The 23,718-nt window shown below is 37.7% G+C and overlaps 1 protein-coding gene across 9 annotated transcripts in view; it reads left to right on the top strand.

The window, feature by feature from the left end:
- Positions 1–23,718, top strand: part of LOC108039442 — a 55,789-nt gene that overhangs the window by 821 nt on the left and 31,250 nt on the right. For 2 of the 9 annotated variants that reach the window (XM_044460426.1, XM_044460427.1), the window contains exon 2: positions 799–1,159. The gene's annotated coding sequence lies outside the window, so the exon portion shown is untranslated. Of the gene's footprint in view, positions 1–306; positions 1,160–6,806; positions 6,879–23,718 lie in introns of those variants that run through there. The other 7 variants (XM_044460425.1, XM_044460424.1, XM_044460422.1 and 4 more) reach the window with 6 other exon arrangements.

Raw genomic sequence — 23,718 nt, 5'->3', positions numbered from 1 at the left:
ACTTATGGCCAGACTTCACTGATTGACCGACTTCTTGTAGCGAAACCAACTGAAATGTATTGAAACCGTTAATTGATTTGTTTATTTGTTGTTTAAATTGTTGCGGAAAATTGGACAAATACTTCAGTCGGAAGTGTAAATAAAACGAAATAACTTTGGCGGCTTGTTTGCATATAATTATGTGGCACAATTTATATCTCAGCAATTGAATATAAATTTAGTCATATTTTAAAATAACTATTCTTCATATAAAAATATCAAATATTTTTGTATTTAATAAATGCCACATAATAAACAAAACAATTTAATTTCATACATTTTGTTCGCAAGAAAAATCAGTTAAGACTTGAAATTTAAATAAACTACAAACCAGCACTAATTGAAATTTAAATAAAATTTTGTTTTAATTAAATTTTCACAATTCGAATAATCACATTGAATACCAAATTCCATAAACGAACTAAAGAATTCCCTTTGATAAATGCGCAGCAACAGTACAAAAAACGACCAAAACGAGAACGGAAATTACAAAGATTTTCGAATGCAATCATAATTATAACTCGTAGCATTCCAGCCGAGTTTTCATTCTTTGGGAAAACCACACGAAAACATTCCGGTGGCAAACAGGTTGCCATGAGCCCGAGAGCAACAACAACAACAGCAACACCAAAGGGGAAAATCAAACACGTGCACAGAAAGGAAAAGGTTAACAACACAGAAAACGCCAGCAAAAATAAAAACAGCAAACAGCAGCGGTAACAACATTACGTTCTCCCTTTTTATTTTGATCAAACACAGGAATAAACCAAATTTTAAAACCGCGCGCTAACTGAAAAAAAAGAAAAATTCGAATATAAAACGGGGGAATATAAAAAACGGATATAAAGGAATTTCAAGCGTTTGGCATTTTGTCAACCAGTAAAAGGGCCAAGTGACGAACAAAAAAAATATAAAACAGGGAGAGGCGCACAAGTGGCTGCAACAAAGGTTTCCCCTGAACCACCAAACCTGCAACCTCTGACACCCCGAAACAAAAAAAAATAAAAATCTACCTTCGGCCGGAAAACGCTTGTTTCGGCACGCGAGCGAAAGAGACGGGACGAGAGCGAGGGAGGGAGACAGGGACAAGAAACAACAGCAGCAACAACAAAACAAACAGGTGAGAAGAACACTTGCACGAATGAATGAATGAATAAATGCCGGGGTTGAGGGATTGAGGAATTGAGGGAGGGCGAGTGTGTCGGAGTGAATGAATGAAAGCCACAACTAAGAACTACAGTGATCCCCCGGAAATAATCATATATAGGTGGAACCCTTTTTTCATGTCTTTATTTTTACTTTATTAGTACTTTTTTTAACCACCATTAGCCATGATTCACCTTGCTGAGACTATGTGCACTAAAAGAAAGATTATTAATTGCATTAAAATACTTACTTAGTTGAACTTAAAAAAAAAACTTTTACAAGAAGATCTAAATTGTTTTAAAATTATTTTGATTTAGAGTTTTTCATATAATTCTATATTAAAATTTGTGTCAGAAAATATTTAGATCTATTTAAAAATGTTTGTTTCTATTTATTTCCTTATATTAAAATATAAAGGATTAATATTCCCTGACTTGTCTTAGGTATTTAAATAAAATTCTGGTTCTCTTAAATATATAATATCCATCAACGGCAGTGCCCACCGTCTTTTTTTAGTGCTGGATGCGATGGAGTGATTGAATCTGATAAAGTACAATAAAAAAAGGCTTTCCTCGTGCACGAGGATTTGCCCAAACAATTCTTTCCCGCCGCGGTGCTTTTTTGTTCCATTTGACTTGCCCTCGTGGAAAACAGGGAGGCCTGCTCAATAAGCAATTAATATGCACAAGTGTCTGCCCAGCGAGTTCCACCCGAAATCTCCGAGTGGATTTGGGCCCCGAGTTGTGTCTGTGTGAAAATTGGGAAATAAAAGAAAAGCCGAGCCCAGCGTGGCACATTGTTTCGGTTTTCCACGCAGTGTTAAGAGCTTAATTTAATTCCGAAAAGGTTTTCCAACTTGAAAATGGAGTCAGAGAAATTACAGACACCGAAAAATCAGTGGACAAATTGAATTAGAGATATTTATATGTTTATTTCGCTTCATTTTTCAACGTGAAATCGAAGAACCTTTTTCCTCCAATTAAAGGAAAATTCTTTCTTCGAATACAGAATTTCCATGTGCAGCTCTACCATTAATTTGAACGCAAATCTGGTTCTATTATCTCAATTGAAATTTTCCTTTGAGTAATTTGATACAAAATTTGATTCGCTTCTCGCCGGTGACTACCATTTTCCCCTGCTGTTTCTCCATTTCTCCAGCTTACCCCAGTCACGATTGCAGCTTTAATCTATGGCAATTTATATTTGCTTTTGTTGGTACTAAGCATATTCACCCTGAAACACACACATAACTATTATTGAGAACAGGAGCGTAGTCTACAGATTTTAGAGGGGTATTTTTGGACCAAAGGGAATTATAAAATATCACAAAACATGGAGAGCAAACGTCTTCAGTTCCTTGAAATAAGGTAGAACCCCTCCCATTTCTAAGCCCCTGACCTTGGTGGAAATTCTTCTCAAAGTAGCAACTAAAGTTAACCAGGAAAAGTTGGAAAAAGCGTCAGAAGGAATGCCAAAAATACGCAAAACAAAGGAAAGAACGCCGGCGAAAGAAAAACGAATTTCGAAAAAGAAAAACAATGCCATAGAAGAACTGATATAATGCGCTCCGTATTGTTGTAGCCAACTCGATTCCGGCGAGACCCCTGTGAAATATCGCACTTTGCTTATAGAAATGCTTGGTTATCTATGCTGGAAATAGAAATTCAGGAAAAGTCCGAATAAACAAAAACACAAACAGTAACAAAACGTATGGCAAACAAAACGACCGACGAGCGGGGAGGAAAACCAACTCGCACACACAAAAGTAATGTGAAGCACAATAAAAGTGTCTAACTGTATGAAGAAATGAAAGTCAAAATGTGTGTAAAGGGAGGGGGTTTTGGCCAGAACACATATACGTATTTGTATGTGTATTTGTATATGTATTTGTTTCAGTGTTTGAAAGGGGACCCCCCACTTCCGCCTTACTTCACACAGCATCTTCGCCGGCTTCATTAGCGGCAATACAGTTTGTATTCTCTTTCGTTGATCTTGATCGTGAACTCGAAGATATTTAGAAAATGTGTTAAAGCCAAGAATTTGAGCGGCAAATAATGGAGAGTCGGTCTAATCGAGACTCGTGTCTGGGTTTTGAGAAGAAAGCGTGCAAATTATGGTTTCTACGAAACTGGGTGCCTGACTAAAGAAGACTGCCTACCACACCATCCATCCACCACCTGTTCCATCATACTCCCTAGATACAGTGGTTGATATAGCAATTAATGTATTAAATTTTGATTGCTCGGTAATTACTATATTTCTTCTTAAAGTCTGCACTGTAGATCACTTCTTTCTTTATGATTTAGCGGGTAATTTTAGGGGCATAACCATTTATTTGCACACAATTAAATGATGAAAATTTAATTGGAAACTTTTTATGAAAGTTGAGCTTAGAGTTTCCAGAAAACTAAAATAAAGTATTTTAAATAGACTTTATATCTAACTAAATTTTGAAAAAGAAGGTAATGTTTAGACTTTATTGCTTTCATATTGCTTTATTTAGTTATTTATGCAAAGCATTCCATTACTACTTAAATTCCCCACAATCCATCATATTGCACCTCTGCACTTCAAGAATTTAACAATCCATCTAGCTGAAAGTCAAGCTGTTTCCTCCGCGAGTCGTAAACCATTTCCTTTAGCCATCTGGGTGATTTGGCCACCGAAGCCGTAACCGCTTCCTCGGATTCTATTCACTCCCGAAAGAGGGGTTCCCTTGCGGATAATTGAATTATGATCGGGGAGTGTGTCAAGAGTGGGGAAAAAGGGGGGCTTACAAGGCTAATGAACACAGGCTGAAGGGTAGTCGAGTGGGCCAAGAAGATGGGGCCAACACTGAGGTGATAATGATTTTCGTGTTCATTATGATAATAATGATTATGCTGCCACTCAGAAGCGAGTGGAAAATGTTTGAGACATAGGAGAAAAAAAATAAGTCGCGGCAATGAACTCGAAAGAAGAAATGCAGACAAACAAACAAAGAGAAGTGGTAGAAGAAGCATGCATAACTAAGTAACTGCCACAAACAGAGAAAGAGACAGCAGCAGGGGGAGGTCAAGAGATAGCAACAGAGCGGGAGAAAGAGATAGCACGGCACGCAGCATGCAGTTTCAGTTGTCAGTGCATCATTATCCAGCTGAGATTTTTGTTGGCCTATTAGAAGGATGGCCAGTGGCAAAAAAAAAGTTTTCATCTCTCTAGCTGCAAAATGGAACTGACAAACACTGAGGAAAATATTGATAAAGTAATTTTTAGATAGTTTACCTATATATTTAAGCTAGGAAATATTCAGATTTATTTCTACAGTATTTAAATAAATGACAAATTGAAGTTTAAATAACTTTTGTTAACTACTACTTTATAAGATAAGATAAATTTTCCTTTATCAGTAACCATTAACATTTTTCTTATTTCCCAGAAACGAATACAATTGAAAATAATTATTTTACCCAATACCAAACTTTCTAAAATGTATTAATAAGCTTTGATAACAAAATGTATTAAAATATATTAACAAAATCATTATTTTAGCCTTGATTTTTTCTTCAGTGCATCTTTAAGATGCATCTGCGTCATCTGTTTTTGACTAAAATGTAGTTGGTAGAGGCGAACGAAAAAAATAGTTCGTTTATAAAGAGAGAGGTCATTCATCCAGCGTTTATCACGTTATGCTATGCCTAACCCCCTCCCCCCGTCTTTATTAACATATTTCTCTTTCCCTTTCTAACTACCTGCTTTTTGAGTTGCCACTCGTGGTGTTACCAAGTGTGATTATGGCCTCAGTTGTTGTTGATCTTTGTGTTATTCTACTTCTTGTTGCCAGTTCTTTTTATATTTACTTTTCTGAGATTTTAGGCAATTATTTTAAGTACTTAGCTTAGTTAGGATAACAGATATGTGTTCTTAAATGGCTTTATTAGAATCTTTAGTTTTATTATATAATTCTGCAATTGTAGAAAGTTTTTATAGAAATGTATGTACTTGAACTTTAGTTTCGTTTTATTTTTTATTTTTTAAACCCATTAGTTCATTGCCACTTTTGTAATGAGTCCAAAGTTTTCGAAGGGTATTCCCTGGACGATTCCTTTTGACTTCTCTTGAATTGTTGCTCCTTTATTCTGCGGGATTTTCCTGTCCTCATTTCCTTCGCAGCGCCCACCACTCCTAGTGGCTAGGGAAATGGGAAAAGTGGCGGAGAAGTGGAGGCTGTCGGGAAAAGAACCCAACTCGAGTCCAGACTCTCCCCTGACCAAATTCTCGCTGTCGTTCCACGCTTCTTTTACTGCTGCCGGTGACGCTTGCTTTTATGCATGCCTGTTTTCCCTGCCTTTTTTTTTTTGGCCTACGGTTTTTGGCCAACAGGAAATAGCCGACATTAGACTGGGCTGGCACGTGTTTATGTTGCTTTGCTATTTTATTTTATGCTCCACGCTGGGGCAGGAAATGCGACAGAAAAATGCATTTTCTGTTTGGCATGGAATTCAGGAAAAACTGTTGGCAGTTTCGCATCTGCTTTTTGTTTTATTTTGTGCAACCAGGCTTTTTTTAAGCGATCTATGCTTTCGGGTTGCTTTAGATTTTATTTTCATTCCGGTTAAATCCAGAGGAGAAATACATCTTTTATATGTGAACATTGCTGCAGAAAATTACGTTTTTATGCCAAAATAAACGAGAGACTTAACTAAATTTTTATTTTTCAAAGGAAATTGAATCTTTTATGGTAACTATAAAGTTGAACTAAACGGTTTTTTTCTGCGCTAAATATTTAATGAATGTGAATAGTCTACTGAAATACGTTTAAGCTGGATTAACCATGTCTTTTTTATGGGACCTATTTTAATATTCTGCAATATTATACTCAAATCCTTTTAAATTGAAAAAACAATGCATTTTTATAGGAACTTTAACAAAAACCTCTGAAGTACTTGGCTTAGTCAAGAATCCATTTAAACCTTTTAGTAAAATTTAAGTAGTAATAGTAGTAAACTATAACTAATTAGTTTTACCCAAAGTCCAAGACAACAATTGTTTACATTTTTTGTATCCAAGAGACTAAGATATGGTTCAGTTTCCTTCGTTTCCCAATTTATTCGAAGCCCTTTAAGAATATTTTATACCACTCCTTCACTCATTAAAAGAAAATTCTGTTGCCGGGGGCTACTTCAAAAGTCACTCTTCCCGAAACAACAGCAGCTGCACCATCCATTTATCCAACTATCCATCTACACTGTGCTGCAGGGCATTTTCCGTCATCGAGGTGAGGAAAATGAAAAATGGTAAAGAAGAAAAGCTAAATGAAATAGTTTGAAGCTTTGTTATCTCCGTTCTGGTCTCTTCCACAGTTTATATTGTTTTGCATTATTTTAATTCATTTCATTTGGGTAATCCCCCAAAGAAACGGGTATAAAGAAAAACTCTAAATTGATGTTCTGTATCAATAAATCAGTATGAAAATGAAAGCGCTGTGGTGAAAATTGTTACGGTTCTTGGGAGAGCAACCGTTATGCTGACTGCATACACTTAATTAATTTCCAAATAAAATGAATAAGAAAACCCACAAGAGGGGCCAGCAGCAATCCATATGGCAAAACTTTTAACTTACAATTCAATTTATATTTCAGCAGGAAAACAAGAAAAACTGAAAGTAGAACAAGAAATAAAAGGAAGGCAACAAAGGCGGCGATAGAGCAAAGGTAAAAAGACAAATTGCAACTTTTTGAGGCACAAAAATCACAGTTAGCAGATAGTTTTACCCCCTCCCTCGCCCACTTCCTTTTCCATTTCCCTCCTCCCCTTCCAAGGACATAAGAAGAAACTTTGCCCTGCCGCCAGGACACTTGAAACAAATTGCAATTTGTGCCTTTGCCTACGGAGCGGGGTTTAAATGGTCCTCCCCTTTAGTTTTGTGGGTGGATGTTCGTTGGGGTCTCCAGTGTTGCCTATAAATTAAGTGCAGCAATTAATAATTAAAAAAGCGTGTTAATTAGATGGCCACATACAGGGCCTAATAGAAAAGGGGGGAGAGTGCGGGAAGATAGAGCTGGCGGAGTTGGAAATGTTTCGGCTAATTGCACTTTCAATTAGCCGCATTACAAAAATCCTTTTGGTAAATTTTGTATAATCTGAAACGAATTTTAATGGCATTTTAAAGTAGGGAAATTAAGTTTATATTGCTTACAATGAACTTTATTTTAGTATAAATATTTAAGAACAATTTTTAAGTTGCAAAATTCTTTCAACTTTGTTTTAATTTATAATTTGCTTTCATAAAAAGCATTTTAAAAGATACAGCTGCTTATATGGACACTATACATTTCTTTCTTTCTATTTTATTTATTTTATATAAACACAATAAAAATTAAGTCTTACTATGTAATAACAAATATGAAGTCCCTATAAATAGCCAGTAGACAATCTTAATATTAAAATCGTGTGAATAAATCGAGCATGTCACATCAGCAGAACTAACTGCCTTTGTTATGGTTACTTATCCGTGTTCATCGCTTTGTCTGCCCGCAAAACAGTCAGCGGAATAAGTTTTCCCGCACCTACAATGCTTTCCAGCATTATTCGAAGGTGTATGCGAACTTTTGGCCAGCACTGTGCTGGGTGTTTTGCCATTAAGGTGGTTATTTCAGCTTCCTTCCGATTTTTTTTGCCCTCTTTGCGCGCCATTTCATCTCCAAAAACATTTTTCGCTGACAATTCGCTTGGCCAACTAACGGGGAAATCCCCGTTCCCATATTTCATTCCATGGCAAGCCATTTCTCCACCGCTGGATGGATGCACCCAGACAGAATTGGCGACTGCTGACTGCTTAATATTTCACCGGACTTCGTCGACTCTTTTATTACATAACTCGGATTAGGTTTGTCCAGAAGCAGCAGCGTGTTCTCTACTCTCCCAAATCTGAAATGCCCCGCACGTCCGTGGCTTTGCCTAATTTAGTTATGCATCCAGAGGCACTATTTGGCCCCCCGATTCATAACCGACTGCCCATTGATTATTCACAATCAATCAGCGTATTGAGTCGGGCCTATTCCCGTTACGATCCCATTTCCCGTTACGCCTCCTATTCCGATTACATTTCCATATCCATATATCCACTTGAAGACCACAATTAGATGGGCAGGCCAGCCACGGAATTCCGTTCTTGGACTCGCCGAATCGCAATTGGATTTGGCTGTGCCAATTAGTTAATTAGCAGATAAGTGAAATAGGGCAGCCGAGTGCTGGGAATACCAAATAAATAAATAAATTAGGGGAGGTGCAAGAATCCATTTTAATAAACTGCTCACAACTAATGAAGATCGGGAAAAACTATACGTTGAATACATTGGGAAAAAAACCAATAAGGTAAGTTAGGTAAAAGTCAACAAATCGTGGAAAAAAGTACAGTAAAATATTTAAATAGTAAATAGTTTAAATAGTAACAAATGAAAATGATTTTTTTTCTATGTAGTAGTTATTCAGTAGAATAGTAGTAGTTTACAAAATATCAAAAAACAGGTTCAAAAAATAATAAGCTCGACTTTAATGAAAATTCCAAAAACTAAACGACAGCGCGTGCTTAAATCACCAAACAAGTAGCAAACTAATCAAGCCAAAGCACATAATTATTTGCACTTATTATGTGCGAATTGGAATAGAAAATTGCAGACTTGTCCGCAAAGTCCACAAAGACCCGAATCGAATGCCAAATGCAATTTATGAATACTGTATAAACTGAACCAACGACATTTAATCGAGATCCAGAACAAAGCACAACAATGCCCAATGCATATCGAACCAGTACCAATCCTAACCGAATCGACTAAAACCGTTTCCGAATCACAAGCCAACAAACAAAATAAAATAAAGGCTAAGCGGCTTTTGTTGAACCGCAACCTGCAGTGCGTTGTGCAACGCTGCGTATACGCAACAATTAAGTCAGCAATTCTCTATGTCTTTTTCGCATTTAATTTATTTCCTGGCTCACCTTGCCACATAATAAAATCGAGCAAAAACAGACAAAATTTAAATAAGTACAAATACCAAAAAGTTAGCAAATAAAACAAACTATTTGCTCAGATCTGGACCATTTTAAATGAGTTGAATTCGGTTTTAAAGAAAAATATTATGCGAATCCAAACTAAACCGAATGGAAAACCGCTGAGCACAGCAGTAGCGAAAAAAAGGCCACAAAACATAGTTTCTAATGAGGCAATTTGAGCAAACGTCAAACAATTAAAGCAAAGCCAACAAATGAGCGTGTAATTATTTTATAATTAAATTCCATTTAGCCAAGACTCATGTCTGAAAGACCACGACAGTTGGCCTATGTTGGCCTGAAAATTTGTGTAAGCTTTGTGTGCACTTACTGTTTGCAGCAGGTGCAACAGGTGTAAATTACGACAGCGGGGCAAAAAACAAAAAGGGTGACAGCTGTAATCGCAGCAATCAACTCGAAAAACAACAGCTAAAAGCACAAAAAATCAAAATCCGTTTCCGCCACTGAAAATTAGTGAATTTTGTCGGCAGCATTGGGTCAACAAAATGCCTTTTGACCAACTCGTCAGTAACCAAGAAAAAAAGCAGTAAGCTAAAAAATAAAGACAACAGCAAAGCCAAGTTATGAAATGCAATTAAGAGAAGGATAAAGGAGAAAACTAAAGTTGTGCAAGAAAAATATTGAACTTTTTTATACACTTTTCTTGGTGCTTTAAATAATAGTGTAAGTCATTAAAAAATATATATTAGAAGGTTGATATAGGTTTAAACTATTAGTTCTTAAAGATCAAAACTTCTATTTAACTTTTTTTTGTTTTTTAAGCTACGGAAATGTAGTTTTTGGTTTTTATTTTTAAATTTTCAACTTTCATTGTACTAAAAGTCAGCACAGTTCACGGTTTTGCTTTCTACATAAAGCCAATCGTGCGAATAATACTCCACGATACCAAATGTTAAAAGAAATAGTAAAATAGAAACGACCAGAGCACGTTTTCAAGTCAGGGATCAAAGACGATAGAGATTTCAAGGACTGCCACGAGTTAAATGTGATAGAAATAGTTTTCAATTTAAAGCTAGAAATAAAGAAGAATTAAATCCATCACCTTTGCTTTACTCTCACTCATTTTCTGTACAATAAAGTTTTATAGTAAATTCGAACTACTCTCTGCAAATAGAGTAGAGCAATTAGGCAGCCCGCTGCACTTGGTACTTTTCCCTTTGTTGTGTTTATTCTGAGTTGGCAAGACAAAGTTATGATTTGTGTTATTGTTTTATTTGCCGTCGGGTTGCCAGTTTTGTTGCAATCGAAGCGGGCTAAAGATTGGTGAAAGTCAGTCGTGTAATTTTACTCATTTTCGCAGTCACTCGTATGCGTGCAGCGATTTTAGTTGTATTTTATTTCAGATATTTGCTGGCTGTTTTATTTCGTTTTATTCGGTCTATGCCTTGTGGGAGGTGCTGGCACTCGATTGAGCCTTCTAGAGTGGAGTGAACTAGTTTCCATTTAATAGTTATAGCCCAAGAGGCACTGGCCAAAGAGAGCATGAAATGTGCAACGAATTGTGCAGCCGCACAAAAAGATTTATTGAAGCCGTTGCTGCTGGTGCAGCTATTAACAAAATTACTTAACAAGCGGCCGAAAAAAATCCAGAAAAAAATAGTATAAAACTACGTACAGCAGCAGGAACTCCCTGAGTTATTGCCAGTCGGCTGGGTTTCAGTTTTGGTCAGGTTAAGAGGACCGAGAAGGGAGGCCAAAAACCACAGGAACTCTGGGCGACAGGGAGCAGGCGACGACCTTGTGAGGCGGCGATATATTCTATTTAATTGCATGCGCGGTGCAGACCAAAGAAGACCAGAGAGGCCACAACTCTAAGCCGTTGTCAGTATTTTCGGGGCTGGAAGCCGAGGATTCGGGTTCCGCCTTCACATGTGCTGGATGGCCTGCAAAACTCCCAGCACAATGGGCGAATGTTAAGCCCCGGATTACAACGGACATCAAAAGTGGGCGGTCCCTGGGCGCTCTGATTTATGATTGCACAATAGAAAGATAGTGGGGCTTACACACATATGAGTGCCTATATTCAACAGTATTTAGTTAGGCTCTGCATGGAGTGCAATCCAGGGAATATTCTAGTGGAGTTTGATCAAAAGAGGCCCTAAGGAGGCCGAAGAGTTGCTCTGTTTTAACCTTGTTAATACCACCAATAATACAGTACAGTGGTTGATGTTAACAAGCTAAAAAATAAATAATATAATTTTGCATTTAACTGCAAAGCCGTTTTGGAAAATTTAATCGGATTTAAAAACCGTACCTTTTGCACACCATAATTTACCAAAATGATGTTAGACTTCATAATCCCATAATTTCTGAAAGTCAGTTTTATATTCCATTACAAATTGTAGTTAAATTAAATTTTGGAAATTATTAAAGGAGTAATGGCATCAGCGAAAAACAAAAGTATTAGTACATATTTAAAGAGAAATAAATTACAAACTTTTGGGGGAATAGGGAATGGTAACCCCGAAAGCCTATCCTTTTGGTGCCAAATTGAATACCCTTGCAAATCTGGGAGTTTAATCGAATCCCCAGCAGATCTTGGGGCAAAGAACCCATTCGCAGCACCTCACAATTTGCCATTGATTGGAACTTGGCCGCCCATCGAACCCTTTGCAGTCAGCCGCAGAAATGTTATCGCCTGCTTGCCTTTTCTATGTTATAAATTTCCGCTAACGACGCCCCTGGCACTAAGAGGAGTTGCTTTGTTTCGATGGCTATTTTCTACTCCGGGTTCCCCCCCCTTTTTTTGGGGGGACTATCGTCCAGTCGCAGCTTTGGACAGCAGCAATGGCACGGCAGCAACATCGCAGCGACAGCAGCAACATCGCAGCTACAGCAGCAACATCCTAGCTACAGCAGCAACAGCAGAACCAATTGCGGTTGCCGCCTGCCAATCGGCAAAAGTTGACGACCGCAGCGCAGCTATTGCAATGGCAGCAAAAACAACAAAATCGAAGGGGGAAGGGGGAGCGATATTGAAGGACATTCAGTGGCGATCCAATTTGTTATTTTGAATTTTGCAATTTTCGAGTCGGAACTATTTTTGCGCACCAAAAGCAATCGGAAACCGGCACAAAGCGATGAACTCGTGATGGGGGGAAAATGGCAGCATCCAGATTTTCCTCTTCTCTGTCTGTTATTTAATTAAATGTTTCGCGAATTTTTGGTATGGAGTAGGGGAGTGATATGTTTCCCAGAAGAGAGAAGAGGGCGAAGAAGGGGAATGGGCGTGGCAGCGGCATTGGTAGCTCTATTATTAGCCACCAAGAATTGTTAATGATTATTGGTTCAATGGAAATGCAAAATTATGCATTTTCTTCAACTATTTTTAGGGCCCATCACCGCCACTAACCTTTTTGATTGTCGTTTCTTACTTGGTTTCCCGTCAAGGACGCAGTGGCAAGCAAAAATTCAAAAAAAATCCGAAGTCAAGGGCTAAATAAACTTTGTCGCCCGGGCAAAAGAGCAAAAGTGTTTGACAATCGGACACTCAGAGAAAACTAAGAAAAGTTGCAAAACCAATACAAACATACGTAGCATTTCCAATCGAAGTATTTTAATAAAAATAAATAAAAGCTTGCCAGTTTCTATCGTGAAGTTTTAATTTACAAGGACCTTGCAATTTAAAAAATAGTTTTAAAGTAATATCAAAGATTTATTTATGTAAGTTTAAATTACTTAGCTAAGCACACATTTATAAAATATACAAAGGGATTTATTTCTAGTAATAGCAAAATTTCGCACAATCAAAAATCGAAGTAAATTGGCTTAGTTTCGTTTATATAACCCAATCATTCTGACAATCAACTCTCGAAATGGATATTTTAAGTGCCTTTTACTGGATTTTTATTCCCTGTGCAGAACAGCTCAGAAAATCGCATTCCACTTGAAACATCTATCGCTTTTCCCTCTTCACTACATATAGATGTCTATCAATTTGAGCTGCTATCCTTGTGCATATCCTTTAGCCATGGCTCACTGTCGACAGCTTGTCTGCCTCCTTTAAAATTCCCCTCTTTGTTTTTCCCCTGGCTTTCTGTGTAGAAAATTTATTGAATTTAATATGCATATTGCACGAAAAATGCATGCACTTTTTTTTTGCCATATGCCGGTAGCTTTCTTCTGACGAACCATACTCCTTCCCTTTTGTCATTAAGCGTTATGCAACGTCAAATTGTTTTCATTGTTGTTGTCACTCTGAGAAGGAAATTTCAATTTGGATTGTTGATGGCAGTATTTTCAAGTGAAAAATGCTCGAATGGCTGAAGCAATTTTGATGAACATTTTGGGGCTTTTTTAAAATGTATAAAACAATTGAAAATTTTGGTAAGCATTCTGAATATTTAATTTATTTGCCTATTTTTAAAATACAAAAACACTCTTATGTGTTTTTAATACATTTTCCTTTCTTTATAATCAAATCAACTAATTTGGTTTTCCTTTCTTTCTTTCTAGGTAAGTTTTTTTAAGAAGACACGAATGTCAAGGTAAACCCTCTAAACAAATCTATTAAATTGGAACCTAAATTTAGTCACAATCTCCCAAAGACCCAAACTTTGACCCACTGCGATCCCATAGAGGTTTCAACTAATTACGCGTGTGTGTGTGTGTTGGTCAGTGTGTGTTGGACACTTTTACGAACTGCTCTCAAATGACCCATTAAGCTGGGTCATTAATTTTTAGCCCAATGACCCCGCTAAGACGACGAAAAAAGCGAGAAACCAGAGAAAGAGAGAGCAAATTAAAATTAGAAATATTTGAGCGGCACACAAATGAAACACTAAAATTGCGCATAAAACAAAATAAATAACCAATTAAGGCGGCGACGACGGGATTGCGAGAAAAATTCCCCCGGAAAATCCAGTGCGAAATTCATTAATTAGCCATAATGGTCGCCTCGCCGCAGGGGGCGTGGCCTTCAGGGGGCGGAATGGGTGGTGGGGGGTGGAGGTAGAACGGAAATGTCTGTTGGCTATTGGCTATTGGCATATCAGAAACACATGTCTCTTGTCATGTGTGCCAAATGTGGCATGCAACATTTAACTGCGGAACAACAACAGAAGCTGCGTCAACTGGCAACAAAAACAGAGCCATAAACGCGGCTAATTGCCAGAGGAATGCCGCCAGAAGGTCAGGTCATGTCACTGCGGAATGGCACTTGGGGGATTCTGAATCCAATACAGGCAGCCACATTACACTCGAAAAAGAATCTATTAAAATGAGAAATTATCAGAAAAATGTTCTAATGTAATGTATCCTCTTGAGGCAAAATTGTATTAATAGCAACAAATGAATATATTAATTGTAATATTAATTATTTATTAATTGTAATAGGATTGATTATACCACATAATTTAAAAGCTACAAAAATCTACTGTACTGTATGCAGTATTGAACCAATCTAATAAATTTGGTCTGTCTACGGTAACGTAGATTATAAACCTGTACAGAAATTGCCACCGAAATGACCAATATCAAGTCCAACAGATTGCTCTAAAAAATCCATTCGAAATGCTTTCGATTTTCCTCCTATTTTGCCTCGTTTCGTTTTTGTCGAGTGTAGAGAGGCTGGCACATAAGTAATATAGTTTGGTATGTGACACGGATTGGCAGTTTCGAGCGGCGTATGGTGCGTAAATTGGTGAAGAGCCCAGATTAACCGTTAATGGCCAAGAGTGTTGGGATGCCACCGATGTTTTCAGATGTTGTTGCTGTCTGAAATTGCCACGCTTTTTGATTTTCGGTATTTTTCGGCATTTAGTTACGCTTCCCAGCAACGTTTTAAACTTGTTTGTTGGTCAGTTGGCCGGCGATATTCAATCCCCGACAATCGCCCAACTCGATTGACTCGTTTTTTCGGGTTTTCTTCTCTCCGACTTGGCCAAGACATAATAATGATGTTTGATGATGCGGTAACTGAGATGAGGCTCTGTGGATTCCGTGCCGCCGTTTAGACCATTGGCAATTTGCCGATGTTTATATGCCTATTTGAGGCCGTTTTTCAACTTGGCTTCATTCTCCGCTTCCAATTTCAATTGACTTCGACTTCGTACAGTTTGCCATTGGCAATGCGAGTCGAATATATAAACATAGTGGTGTCGTCTGCTGCAGAGTTGGGCATTTGGAACCTGCCAGCCAGCCGACTGCACTTATTTCTGTGTATTTAGGACAACGGGAACCCCAGAGACAAACATATTCCGGAACGAAATGAGCTCGGGGAATGCAATTTATGTGGCACTCATTAAGGATCAATTGATATGGCCCACAGTCGAGAAATAAACAATGTTAGGAATTAGTAAAACGTGGTCTATAGTTAAGGCTTGGCAGATACATACAAATGCACTCTATAGCTATTAGAATATTCTTTAAATAAAGGATTCATCAATTAAATGTCTATAGCAATAACCAGAAATGTATATATTTTTTGTTGAACTTGAATTTGTTTTTACAATGTCTCATTAAATCTCTGAAACCTGTTTGCATTACAGAATTGTAGCAAGTGGACCTAATAATTAAATGTTGATAAACAAATATAATTATTTATATTTACATAGATACAGAAGATGATTCACATTTTTTGTTGGCAATTTACTACCTTATCAGAAGGAAAAAGAGTGATGAAAAAGATTTATTAAATGCATTTTTTAATTACATTTTTTTCACGCACACATCATAGATTTACATGCAGTTTATTTGCATACTTAATTATGTTTTTTAAAGGACACGGATTTAAATCTAACCTGTTCTCAGCCTATATTTTTACAAAATCCCAACGATACCAAAAAAAAAGGGTCCCCAACGCTTAATACAGAGGCGACAGGAGTTACAACATACTCGTAAATAAATAACAAAGCCAAAGCCAACGAAAATTCGAGCTGAAGTCATGCGTATTAAATACCATGGAAAACGAACAAAAATCAACCAAAATCAAATGCAAGCGGGGATAAAAAAAGACCGAAATCGACTAGCACGAACTAAATTGCAGGCAATCATTTGGAAATACAAAAGCAAGGCACTAAAAAATAAGAAAAAAGTTCAAAAATCACAAAACAAACCAGTGTGTGCAGTCACGATTAAATGTTTATGTGTATGCATGGGTATAACTAAGCGTAAACGGTTGCAGTTAGTGATTCATGTTACTAAATACAGCTATATTAGAGCCGGCACATTTATCGCCATCGATATCTTTCACTCGCGAAATGGGGGGGAAAAAATTGTGCCACTTGTGTAATTATTCCATTTGACATGATCCATTTGGAGGGGGACACTCTTTGATTTACGGCGATCAGCCAGCGAGCGAAATCAGTGCAACTAACAGTGCAACCTGTTTGCGCCACGGAAAACAAGTCCCCAACTGCAGCAGCCTGAAAATTGGCCTGCAAATAGCCACGGAATTCCCGCCAAGCCCCGCGTCCCTCGAAAAATCCTTTTATTTCTTCTGCAGCTACACATAAAATAATAATTGCATAGTTTTCTGGTTTCAAAATGTAAAGTTCAGATTTGAGAAGTGAGGTACTCCTATAAAGTCTTATTTCACATTGTAACATTCTTAAATCATCTATTGATTAATTTGACTTTGCTTAAATACACTTATACTATCCCAATTAGAACCAAGTAAAACAATTTTATAAAAATTTCCTTGAAAGTAAATCTTTTTGTTTTGATAATTTGATATAAGACAGAGTTACTTCCTGTTTTCTCCAGTGGTTTTCTTCCTGAACTTCCACAGCAGTCGACAGCGAACGGGACACTCAACGTTTTGGCCATTGACAACGATTAAAAACAAGTTTCCCCACCGGCCACGCCCTCCGCCGCCCGACGCCCCCTTTTCGGGACCATGGGCACACTTGTCCACTTGTTTGCTTAACCGTTCTCGGCCGCAGCCGCAGTCGCTGCCTCAGTCGACGTCGACTGCATTGCTGACCCACATACAAAAGACATTCAATCGAACTGTTTTCTTTTTCTCCCTCCCTCTCGCCCGGCCCCCAGCCTCTCCCCCTTCCACCCCCACTCGCACACTGCCGTCTCTTTCTTTTGATGGCCTTGAGTGGCCGGAGTATTATGATTTTGATGGAGAGCCGGGCTCAAGTGGGTCCAAAGGAGCACTTCGAGGGGCAGCTAAGGCACTAAAATGATAACTTTATCTGCTGGGAATTTAAAGTTGCTTGGGAAAATAACAAATTTGAGTAACTAAATTTAACAAGTTACCAAATGTCTAATTTGGGTTTTAATTACAATATGATATGTTATTTTAAATAATACAAGTTGCTTTATACTATAAATTAATTAAATTGTTATGCTGAAATTTGCATTTGCATATTATAAATCCTATTGGCTGTGACGTTTTCCTCTGGTGCTCAGGGTCTCGAGTTGAAATCCATGGCGTATGCTTATTTTTTTGAGCAAAAACTTGTTAAGTATTTGAAGTGCAACTTAAATGCTTGAAATATTATTTATGGATGTATTCAGACTTTAACTTTTTATGTAAATTAAAAGAATTTCATAATATCAAACAAATATTGTTATTTATTTTTTGCTGCAGAGTAGACTCTATTATTTTTATTAATTTTTATTAAATTTAACTGCTGAAGAGTATATCGGATTCGTACTGCCCTTCCTTAATCCTTTCATTGCTGTTATAAATAAACATTGAACTGTGCCGAAGAGTATGTGAAGGAGACAGGGATATTCGGTGGCAACTGGCGAGTTTTGTCGTCATCAAACCGCGAAGCTTGTGTGTGTGCTCCGTGTGTGCCACTGTGTGTGTTTGCGAGTGTCTGTGATGATTTACCGTTGTGGCCTCGTCTACACACATATACACATGGCCATTCTGCCGTTGAAACAGAGCCAAACTGCGAGGGGTTTTGGCCAAAAGTGGGAGGCTGCTGACTGCCACTATCCTCCTCATCCTGCAACCCATTCTGCTGACATTGCTGTTACTACTGCTTTTGCTGTTCTCGCTGCCTGTGTGTGCCCATTTGAACGTTAGCTACACATAGTTGGCTTGTTAGCCAGTTGCAGAGTGTACGGTACTCTGCTCTCGCTCAGGTGCAGAAATAAGAGATCTGGAAAAAAAAAAACATGCAATACGAGGAAAACCCAAACTCTCTGTAAAGTGGAGAAATGTATCAATTTCCAGCCAGAATAAAGAGTTCATGGTGTAATGGCTTAACTAACGAGAAATGTTAACTCGACTTTAGAATTAATTTATGAATGCCCGTTTTAAAGTGGGTTTTTAATCTCTTGCTTATTTAAAAAAGAAGCATAATCTTTCATGGCATAATTCTAAATTAACAGTTTAGGTTACTGAATCATACTTTTTTGTGACCACTATAACATATAAATTTAACTAAAATCTATATGACTTTTACAGTTTTTAAAATGATCTTAAATCTTAATTATACGGTTGTAGTTTAAATTTCCTTTTTTTTGCTCATATCGTACCTCTGGTCACTCGAAGTACTCCTTAATCTCACCTGAGATTCACCTCTGGGCATTAGCTGAAGTCAGAAATTTTCGTTTGTTCCTCGAAATGATGATGTTGGACCGTTTGGAGCCTTCAAACGACCGCAAGGGGAGACGGAGTAGCTTCATCTCTCACAAAAGAGCAAGTTGGCGAAATGAATAAAATGGGAACACGCACAAACAAAGCACACACACTTTGTTGGGCCGTTGAATTCTCATGTGTTTGCCACGCCCACACAATACACCGGAGGGCGTAAACAATAGGTAACAGCCAAATGAAAAAAGTATGATGTGGATGATGATGTGGAGCCCGCAAGTCATTGCAGGTGAGGGATATGTGTATAAAAAGGGGGCGTTCGAGGGGTCGGAATAGCCCTAGTTGCAACATAAGTATTAGCTTCATTTTTGCAGCATTTAACTTGGCTTCCCCCCTCTTTCCCCCACTCGTTACCCTTTTGCCTTTGTAACTTTGTTTGCTGTTTTCTTCTTCTGCTGCTGCTGCCATGGCAATTTTTTTTTGTGCGCTGCCGAGCCTCAAATGAATTGAATGTGAAAAATTTAAATGCAAACAGCCGCAGTCGACGCAGCAAAAAGAAGAAGCAGCTTTGACACTATGCGAAAAAGTGGAGTCAATTATAAGATGAATATTCTAAAATAGCCAATAAAACATTTTTGGATAAAATACATTTTAAGCTAACTTAAGTGTGAGTGTGACTTTTTCATTTTAGTAGTTTCATTTTGAATATTTATTACAGTATCTATATCATTGCTGATATTTCTTAGCTTATATCACAATTCTTGTTCCTCTATCTTGTTCCTCTAGTTTTCTCAACTTATATAAGATATATTTTGTTAGATAATTTGGCTTATTAACTTCTTAAGTAATAAATCTAAGACATGAATTTTTTTCTAAGTGTACTGGTTGCACCGCTCGCGATTTTCGCCTCTTTACCCCCCTTTTCCGCTGTGATGTTTCTGCTTGCCTTGCATTACACAAGTCGACAAGCCTTACGGCTCCTCCAACTAAAATCCTCCTGCCACCCCCTCAAAATCTCCCACTCAGCTCAGTCTAGCAGAGTTCATTGTACCATCTCGCTTAGTTGAAGAGTCTATGAGTCCAAAACAAACGATGCTTTTGATTGCCAACGAGGGGTGGACCAAAAAAAGGGGGGGAGATGTTTGTTAACGCCGCCAGAGATCGGGTCAAAGACTCGACTTTAGGCCTACGTTGGGGCTTTGGTTGGGGGCCAACGCATTGCTCTGAATTTCATGTTCCCATATTTGTTATGAGTTTTTTATCTTCTCATTATTCAGGTGAGAAATAAATTGCTGGAGATAAAGAGACTGTTTATTTTATTTTCTATATGGGCTTAGTGATTATCATTACAATAATTCGTTGTTTTGTTTTTAACTCAATTTAAAAAGACTTTATAAAATTGCAAATTATAATATATTTTTTATTCCAATCATTATACTTTGAATCGCTGATTTTGCCACTCCTAACCTTTTCTAAACACTTTCCTTCAGCAAAAAACAGTTCATTTGCCAATCAAATTAGTGAAATCACTTTGAAGAAATGTTGTCCACCAGACTTGACAACCAAAGATCTTTTCAAAGATCTTTTACTGCGATGCTCATTAACGAGACATTTTTGTACGCTGAATAGATTTCATTTCGTTTCACCTCGCGAATCCACTGAGTAAACATTTCAAAGCGAAGCTTTAGCACCTTCACAACGATTTGCTTTTGAGAGACAGTTGTGAAACTTTCTCAAAGAATTGTGAATGGCCAAAGAGTTGGCCACAAAAATTAGCACTTGTAGATGTCGACGAAGTACAAAGAAGATCTACAAATTAGCAGGTCGCATTCCACCCACTCAGTGGTAAAGTGCGTAACATAATTATAAATTGTATATACCCAGCAAGGGATTATCCAAGGTTAAATGTGGGTATTATGAGGATTTTATTTTGCATTTAAGTTACCTTTGCACGAGTGTGTTCCTCTTCAGACAACTGACGACTGTTGGCAAATAATTTCCCTCTGCAGTTAACCCACCGCAACCCCCTTAACCCACTAACCACCCCTCAAAACTCTATTCATTATTCTAAGCACGAATTCGCCATGAGTTTGTGGCTGGGCTATCTGGGCGCCGTGCTCTAGTCCTAGATAAGGACCCTCCTTCAGCCCCGACCCCTTTGGCGTATTTACTTTTTTACAATGTGTGACCCCAGTGAAAACGCGACGCGACTCATTTATGGCTCGCCAGTAGGCTATTCATAACTATTAAGGCAAGTGTTGGGTTTTAAAATATAACAAATTTAGGCAAATGACCAAAACTTTTACTTAAAGCATTAATGACATAAGTAATAATATTTTGTAATATTTAAGCAATTTAAATATATATATCTTGCTAAAAATATTTATGGTGTTCTGAATCAGTATTTAAAACATAAATTCGTCTCTTTTTGATTAAAAACAAATACTGCCTGAAATTGATATCTAAAATAAGTTTAAAACTCTAATAGAAACTATGTTTGTTTATTTCGATATTTCCCAATTTTACTACGTCAATACGCAATGTACTTGTTAGTTTGCGAAAACTCTCGCACAACGCAATTTCCATCTGCAGTTTTTGGTCCAGGACATAAATAACGTATACGCCGCATTGGACAGCAGCCTCATCTTTCTCCCTTTTTTTCCCCGGCACTATCTCCCATTCATCCGCCCGGTGTTCTCCCATTTCCCAGCATATTCCTTCAGTCATTTATCATTTTCCATGGCGTTGACACTTTCACTTGTTTCACACAATAAACTGGAAACCACAACAAGACAAAAACGAAACAAGGAAAATAAAAAACCAAAATGAACCATTGACAAGTCAATTTTTGTATGGGTCTCCGCCCAACTCGAAGCTCGTTATGGCCTGTCAAATTTATTAGTTTCAATATAATTTGACAACAAGAAAATTTGTTCGCTTACATTTACCTAGTTTGGCCCCAAAGGCATGGACATTTATCAACGGTTTTGACCTCTTCTCGACTTGTTTTTGTTTTCCCGATTTTTTGCGTACTTTTTTATGTTTTAAATGTTGGCTCTTAGCAGAAATTTATGTTTATTGCACGCCGGCCTTGGCCAGAAATTATCATAAATTGCACTGTCATTACAACAGCAACAACGAAAAAAAATTGAGGCAAAATGGTACCATAAATATGAAAATACTGTTATTCAGCGTAATTGCGGCTTACTTTGGTTCATTTTCAGTTCACGGCAGTTCATCGCTAGATCACCGCAGTTCATTTTCAGTTCACTCCAGTTCATTTCACTGCCATTCAGTGAAATTTGCTTTCATCTTCGAGCGGCGGCGGTAAAAACAAAAGTAAAGCAAAAAAAAGAGCAAAAGTGAAGTTAAGTGCGAGTCTGTCCGTTTGCTCCGCTTTGTGTTTTCTGCTATTTTCACTGCCTTCGCATCTTCTTTTTATTTCGCTGTTACATTTTTGTAATCTTTTTGATGTCTTCATTGTGCGAGCCAGCTCGCTTTTTTTATTGGGTTATTATTTTTACGTTACTGATGAACTTAATTAACATTTGGCACGACTTTCAATGTCAATGGCAATCTCACTCTGCTCTGCCGCACAAATGCCAGCAAATTAGTTAATTTCTTTGATCGCCAGATAAAAGAAATACTTTGCACTAATGATCAGACATAAGTGCGGCAAATGATGAGAGAGTTGCAGGTTGAAGAAAGTGATTTGGGACATGCAGATACAAATTGCAGTAGCTTTTTACCCATACCCAAATGCACAGGTGTGAATGATCAGAGATGGTGAGTGCTTGACATTAGTTTCATCTCAAGAAATCAAGATTAGACAATTATAAATCAATAAGAAAATGTTTCCTTATATTGTTGTTATACCTTGTTCTAGGAACTGCAATCTTCAATTCAATTTTGTTGTCTTTACATTCACTCAATTTGTTTTCTTGCTCACTTCGCTCAATTTCAACTTACATCGATATACACTCTTACGCACTTCAGAACCAATTTAGAAACAGATAGACAGACCGAAATTCAACAACTCCCCCATCAAATGAACCCGAACACATTACAAACTCTAAAATATCTACGTACATATATACTTTACATTTAACAAGCACTCAAGTCGAGCTGAAGCTTACGAGCCAATGCACTTAAGTTTATTTGCTTGGGGACAGGACGCCGACCAAAACGGGATGAAAAGAGTTGAGATGACGGAGGGATATATATAAAATGGAGAGCCCGAAAATAGCAGGAACCGGAACATAACCCATTGGGCAACATCAATTCAACAATGCTACTTATCGTAACCATAAGCGGCAAGGTATGCGCATTTGTTTACAACTCACTTGGCTGGTCACACTTGACCCAGCAGGCCATCTTTAACCCAAAACCCCATTTCCATCCACATCTTCATCGATCCCAGTGACACTTGAAGACACACGAGAGTCGCTTGAGTTTGAGTTTCCCCCTCAAGAGATTTCACTCAACGGGCAGCATAATTTATTTGCTATTTTCGTTGATGCCTCTCCACAGTTTTATATTGATTAGTTGTCATTGATGCTTCATGCTTGATGCTGACCTTGGTGCCGTCTGCTGAGCCAATAGATAAAAAATTTGAAAACTCACGTTTTAAGCACTTCCTCGAACTATTTTGGATACAGTGTGAGTCGCAAATTTATGTTCAGTAGAGATCTAAAGTTGATGTTCAGTTTATTTTATTAGAAGGTGGCCCATAACTGGACTTCCGAAGTCCATAACTTTACCAAATTTTATCCGATTTCAAAGTGGCATACCTCTAAAGACTCGTAATTTGATTCTCAAAAAATCTGCTTCAAAATTTTTCATTTTAGCGTTGGTCCAATTTTTGACCCATTTTCATGTCATTTATTTCCAAGTTTCCGACGTGTTGCTAAAAGGTGGCCCATAACTGGACTTCCGAAGTCCATAACTTTACCAAATGTTATCCGATTTCAAAGTGGCATAC

This window comes from Drosophila rhopaloa, unplaced genomic scaffold (genome assembly GCF_018152115.1).
Source record: "Drosophila rhopaloa isolate 14029-0021.01 unplaced genomic scaffold, ASM1815211v1 contig_2, whole genome shotgun sequence".
In the NCBI taxonomy this organism is placed as follows: domain Eukaryota; kingdom Metazoa; phylum Arthropoda; class Insecta; order Diptera; family Drosophilidae; genus Drosophila; species Drosophila rhopaloa.
Note: the sequence above shows the minus strand (reverse complement) of the source record. Positions and strands in the feature narration are given on the sequence as shown.